Source organism: Acinonyx jubatus, chromosome A3 (genome assembly GCF_027475565.1).
Source record: "Acinonyx jubatus isolate Ajub_Pintada_27869175 chromosome A3, VMU_Ajub_asm_v1.0, whole genome shotgun sequence".
In the NCBI taxonomy this organism is placed as follows: domain Eukaryota; kingdom Metazoa; phylum Chordata; class Mammalia; order Carnivora; family Felidae; genus Acinonyx; species Acinonyx jubatus.
In genome coordinates, this window is record NC_069388.1 from 5685459 (window position 1) to 5692182 (window position 6724).

The window sequence follows — 6724 nt, forward strand, 5'->3', positions numbered from 1 at the left end:
GAGAGTGATGCCTAATTATTTTAGCTTGGTGACTGAGCAAGGTACAGTTTGAGAATTTGTATTCTTCCTAAATTATGTTTTTTGGCGGGTGTGAAATTTTCCCTTTGGACATTCACTGTCACTGCCCAGCAGGTCAGCTCGTCTCTCTTTTGTTTCGCTGAAACTACTTCGTTTATACTTTTTAAGTAATTAGCAGAGAGAGAAGAAAACGTGATGAAATGTGTACCTGTAAAGAATTTATACTCTGTGATGCCCTGTAACGGGCGGGGGAGTGTTTCTCTTTCGCCAGTTGACGAGGCTTTTCGCAACGCCAAGCATTAAGCGAAATGCCTCGTTAGAACCTAAAAGTAACTAATACCCACCTTCATAGAGATATATTTTTCATACTTTTCATCTTAGCTCAGCAGCTGCTTTTGCTCTGAACTTCCCCCCTTAGTTTAACATCATTGATACGGGTCCCAAATTCCAGTTTCTTGGCTTGATTGACATAGAATGGGCAAATAAAATTGGGAGATATTAAAAACGTGCATCATGATGATTTGATACATGGGTACATTGTGGAAGCGACGCCTCCCATCGGTGAACTAAATTCAAATTCTTAAAGTGCTGGTCTGCTCTCCTAAGCCCAGAGCGCGGCGTCCCGGGAACTAGAAGCACTTTCCAGCGGGAAGGGCATTCTTTTCATGGTAGCACAATAGTTGAGTTCACATAGTAAGACTTGAACCCTGTGGTCTCTTGCATGCCGTCATTGTGACTATTTGACCTCTTGTAACACTTCCTTCCTCTTTGTTGTTTCAAGATGTTTTGCATAACTCAATAAAATGAAATGACTCAAAATGGCTCTCTTTGTTTTACGTGAATGGCGGTTCTTAAAAACGTGGATGTGGAGAAACTGGAACCTTGGGCGCTGTTGGGTGGGAAGGTAAACTGGTGCAGCCACTATGGAAAATAGTATGGAGGTTCCTCAACAAATTAAAAATAGAATTAGCAGGGGCGCCCGGGGGGCTCGGTCGGTTGAGCGTCCGACTCTTGGTTTTGGCTCAGGTCACGATCTCACGGGTCCACGGGATCAAGCCCCGTCTCAGGCTCTGCGCTAAGAGCGTGGAGGCTGCTTGGGATTCTCTCTCTCCCCGCCTCTCTCTCTGCCCTTCCCATGCATGCTCTCTCTCTCAAAATAAATAAGTGTTGAAAAAATGGTTATGAGAGTGAATTCTTATTGTCTGTATTTTACTACAATTAAGTTTTTTTGTTCTTTGAGAAGAACACAAGAAACGTGTTTGAAAGTACAAGACCGATACGTAGCTAAACCCCACCAACGACTCTTCAGCCGTCTTTTGTAGGTAATTTGCAGGATATCGCATGCATCACACCTCTCTCAGAATAAAAATAAATAAACCTTAAAAAAATAGAATCACCCTAAGAGCCAGTACCTTGGTTACATACCCCTAAAGAATTGAAAGCAGGGTCTCAAAGAGATATTTGTATGCCCACGTTCACAGCGCCGTCATTCACAATAGCCCAAAGGTGGAAACAAGCTAAATGTCCATCAGTGGATGAATGGATCAATAAAATGTGCTCTATCCATACGGTGGAATATAATTCTGCCTCAAAAAGGAAGGAAATTCTAACACAGGCTACAACACGGACGAACCTTGAGGCTACTATGCTCTGTGAGGTCAGCCAGGCACGAGCAAATACCCTTGTGTGTGGGACTGAGAGTCACCCAGTTCATAGAGACAGAAAGCGGAACGGTGGCGACCAGGGGTTGGGGGTAGGGAATGGGGAGTTAGTGTTTAGTGGGGTAGGGTTTCACTTTTGCAAGACAATAATCCAAGCTCTGGAGGTTGGTTGCACCACAGCGTGAACGTTCTCAACACTACTGAGCTGTACCCTTAAAAATGGTGTGCAGGGGGCGCCTGGGTGGCTCAGTCAGTTGAGCGGCTGACTTCGGCTCAGGTCATGATCTCGCGGTCCGTGAGTTCGAGCCCCGCGTCGGGCTCTGTGCTGACTGCTCAGAGCCTGGAGCCTATTTCAGATTCTGTGTCTCCCTCTCTCTGACCCTCCCCTGTTCATGCTCTGTCTCTCTCTGTCTCAAAAATAAATAAACGTTAAAAAAAATTAAAAAAAAAATGGTGTGCAGGAGAGTTTGGTGTTGATCTGGCTGCATTTCAAGGATGAGAGACGCAAAAAAACTCCCATGCTGTTCCACCTTCTTGACCCGCTCTGTACACTTAGGGTGCCTGGGCGGCTCAGTCGGTTAAGCGTCCAACTCTTGATTTCGGCTCAGGTCTCGATCTCCCGGTTCGTGGGTTCGAGCCCCGCGTCGGGCTCTGCGCTGACGGTCTGGAGCCTGCTTGGGATTCTCTCTCTCTCCCCGCCCCCCACCCCGCCCCTCCCACGCATGCCCTCTCTCTCAAAATAAATAAATAAATGCTTCTAAAAAACGGTTAAGAGAGTAAATGTCTTCTTATGTATTTTACTACAATTAAATGTTTTTGCTTTAAAAAGAGCACAAGAGGGGCACCTGGGTGGCTCAGTCGGTTGGACGACCAACCTCGGCTCAAGTCAGGATCTCACAGTCCGTGAGTTCAAGCCCCACGTCGGGTTCTTGCTGACAGCTCGGAGCCTGGAGCCGGCTTCGGATTCTGTGTGTCCCTCTCTCTCTGCCCCTCCCCCACTCACACTCTGTCTCTCTCTCAAAAATAAAAAATGAAAAAAAAGCATTAAAAAAATTTTTGTAAAAAAGTTAAAAAAAAAAAAGAACACAAGAAACATGTTGGAAAGTACAAGACCAGTATGTATCTAAGCCCCACCAACAACTCTCCAGCCGTCTTTTGTAGGTAATTTGCAGTATGTTGCATGCATCACACGTGGATGAGATATTACGTGGAATTAAATTCAGATGCTCGGCTTTGGTTCAGGTATGTGCCCAGACTCCCACCAGACACCCGGATAAAAGGAGAAACTCATGAGCTCCTCAAGTGCATGATTGGGTCTCTGTGACAGGAGCAAGGACAATAGTCCCCACAAGAGGGCAGGCATGGCTTTCTTTTCCAGCATCGGGACAGGCTCCTGAGCTGCTGGAGACTGATTAGACTTTCCAGGTACAACAAAGTCCTGGAGATTAGTTTGTTGGGTTTTGTACTGCACCGAAGAATGAAGAAAAAGTGCTCTGCCTTCAAGAGAAGCAGGAGGATTCTTGCACTTGACGTTGCTAAGAGAGGGGCCTTTGCAAAACCTTCGTGTGAGGACACTTTCCTCGGCTCTGCATTTTCGAATGCTTTTAAAATGGTTTTGGGGGCACCTGGGTGGCTCAGTGGGTTAAGCCTCCGACTTCGGCTCAGGTCACGATCTCACAGTCCGTGGGTTCGAGCCCCACATCGGGCTCTGTGCTGCCAGCTCGGAGCCTGGAGCCTGCTTCGTATCCTCTGTCTCCCTCTCTCTCTTTCTGCCCCTCCCCCACTTGTGCGCGCACGCGCATGCTCTCTCTCTTAATAAGTAAATAAACTTTAAAAAATAAAAATAAAATAAAATGGTTTTGAGATGCAGCAGGAAACCACCCTGGAATGTACACCACTTGCACAATTTAACGTCTCCGTTTGCAGGGAAGGGTGTTTAGGTTGCAACATTGTTTGACAACAGCGCTACAGTATGAAGGATGCTTTTTCAACAAACCGAAGGCCTGACAGATGCCTCTATTGTTCGAGGTCGGTCACTGAAAGAGTTGGGGAGGGAGGGGTCAGTCCTGATGAAATAGAAGCAGTTTGTATTATAAAGTTCCTACCTTTTGAAAATGGCGAGAAATTCTTTTCCAGATGTTCTTTCCGCTAGAAACACTGACACATTTCGATAACCACTGAGAACCTCACTGAGCAGCCCCTGCGAATGTATTCTTCAGGACAAATCGATCCTTGAGGGGCCGGGCTGTTAAACACGTCCAGTGAAAGCCTTAGGACCCTCGACTGAAATCCTCGGCTGTTTCCACGTTTCCCTATCTTTTGATGGCAGTTGATTTTTAATTGAGTGTATCAGACAAAACAGAGATTTAAAAAAAATTTTTTTTAATGTTTATTTTTGACAGAGCATGAGCGGGGGAGGGGCAGAGAGAGAGAGGGAGACACAGAATCCGAAACAGGCTCCAGGCTCCGAGCTGTCAGCGCAGAGCCCCACGCGGGGCTCGAACCCATGAACCGTGAGATCGTGACCCGAGCCGAAGTCGGACGCTTCACAGACGGAGCCACCCAGGCGCCCCACTGAAAAAATAATTTTTAAAGAGATTCTAGGATTCTTCTATTAGATAAAAACAGCCATTTTGTCAGTTAAATAATTTGTCGTAAGCAGGGAAAAAAGTTTCATTACACGGGCACGCCCAGGTTTGCTGCTGGGAGAGGAGGTTTTAAATACAGCTGCCCCCAGGAGTTCAAAGATTGATTTTAAATGAAATCCGGGAACGCACATGTGTGTTCTGTCCCAGCCACGGAGCCTCATGAGACCAGCTTACAGTTCGGATACCAGCTCCTTTAAAAAGCTAGCATGTGGGGGGCATCTGGGTGCCTCAGTCTGTTAAGTATCTGACTTTGGCTCAGATCATCATCTCACGGTTTGTGAGTTCAAGCCTCGTGTTTTGGATCCTCTGTCCCCCTCCCCTGCTGGTTCTTGCATTCCCTCAAAATAATTAAGTAAACTTAAGAAAACAAAAAAGGCTAGTATTTGAAAGCAGGACGCTTTTGGAGGAGGTGGAGAAAATTAGACTTCACTGGTAGATGTGTCCCCCTGAGCAGGGAGACCCAGGATGAACGCTGGCGACCGCAGGGTCAGCCCCGCGTGACTTCTCCCCGAAGCGGCCGCGACGGCTGACCTCGCTCTTTGTTGACTTTGCGAGCCTGGATTTGAGAACGTGATCCCAAGAAATGTCGATATCCAACACCCTGTGGATGAACGAATCCGTGTTGTATCGGAATACCGAGCGTCCAGTCCCTCAGAAGCGCCAACTCTGAACGCAAGTTTTTAAGGAACCGAGAAGGGCCAGATTACGCACAAGTTGCCAGGTTGCCATCTGGTGCGTCGGCTGGAGGGGCTGGCGGGGGGAGCAGAGGTCTGCAGGGAGAGGAAGGAGGTGCTGGGCACGCTGCTGGGCAGCACAGAGAGGGAGACCCAGTCCGCGACAGGAGCCAGCGGGCGGCACCTCCACATGTGTGTGCCTACAGGGGCTCCCCGTCTTCTGGGGGTGCTTCCTGCTCCCGCGGCAGCCTGTGCCGGGCGCCCAGGTCAGCACTTGGATATGTACTTGTCGTCGTGCCGGTCACCTGCTCACTCCATCTGCCTTGGCCAGCAGGGGTCCTCCTGAAGTGTGGCTCTGCGTTTGTCTTGCCCCACAATACACCTGACCTCCATCTGATCCCGTCACCTGGGCAGGGGGGCAGTTCTGGCTCCTTCGAGGCCCTCCACAGCAGTGGCTCAGAAATCTCTGGGCATTGGGATCACCTAGGGAGCTTGTGAAAAATACAGACTCCTGGACCGGAGCCCTGCAGGCCCACGGAGTTGGAATCTTGGGGAACAGCACCTGAGAATCAGCATTTTCCATAGCAGTTTGGGGCCCTGGAGCGGGGGGCGGGGGACCTGCTCTCCAGGCCGGGTTTCTCCCCTGTTTCCACAGATGTTGGAAAAACTGAAGATGCTTTTGGTAGCCAGGCCCCGAGCGTCTCATTCTAGGTGGTTCTGCCCCAAAAGAGGGGCTCGGCCTCTCTCTGGTGGCCTACCAACTGGTTTTCGTTCCAGAAGGAATGCAAGAAGGCAGAGCTCGGGAAGTGACACGTGGCCCGTGCTGTGGAATTTGCTGGGCCTCCTCCGTGGTTTGGCCCTGAGATCACGCGCTCAGGTGACCTGGCAGCAAATGTGACAACAGTTTGGCAGTGACAAAGCATAACCCGTGGGCGGGGGAGGGGGACGGCCGCAAGATTTGGGATCTGTCGCCGGCACAGGCTTTGCTCTTCTAGGCTGACGGGACCCACGTCATGCAAAGCACGAACGAGTCTAATTGACCGCTGGAAAGCGCGTTCGTCTGACCTGGCCAGGTTTTTGTCCCATGTCGGAGCGATGTGCCGCTTTGAGTAACACAGACCCGTTTCAGAATAAGAGCAGCTGTCTCTTCTTAAATTTTTTTTAATGTTTTATTTATTTTTAAGATAGAGAGAGACAGAGCATGAGTGGGGGAGGGGCAGAGAGAGAGGGAGACACAGAATCTGAAGCAGGCTCCAGGCTCTCAGCTGTCGGCACAGAGCCCAATGCGGGGCGAGAACCCACGGACCTCGAGATCTTGACCCGAGCTGAAGTCGGATGCTCAACCGACTGAGCCACCCAGGCGCCCCTTTAATGTTTATTTTTGAGAGAGAGAGAGAGAGAGAGAGAGAGAGACAGAGCACGAGCAGGGGAGGGGCAGAGAGAGAGGGAGACACAGAATCCAAAGCAGGCTCCAGGCTCCCAGCCATCAGCACAGAGCCCGACGCGGGGCTCAAACCCACGAACTGCAAGATCGTGACCCGAGCTGAAGTCAGATGCTCACCCGACTGAGCCACCCGGGCGCCCCAAACAGCTGTCTCTTCTTAAAAATTATTCCTACCTTTTGTTTCAACGGGTAGGATCTCAGCATGGATGGATGGATGTCTCCTGATACTTGTTCATTATTTTTGCAACTGTCTGTTTAAAAAAGAAAAAAAAAATTCCA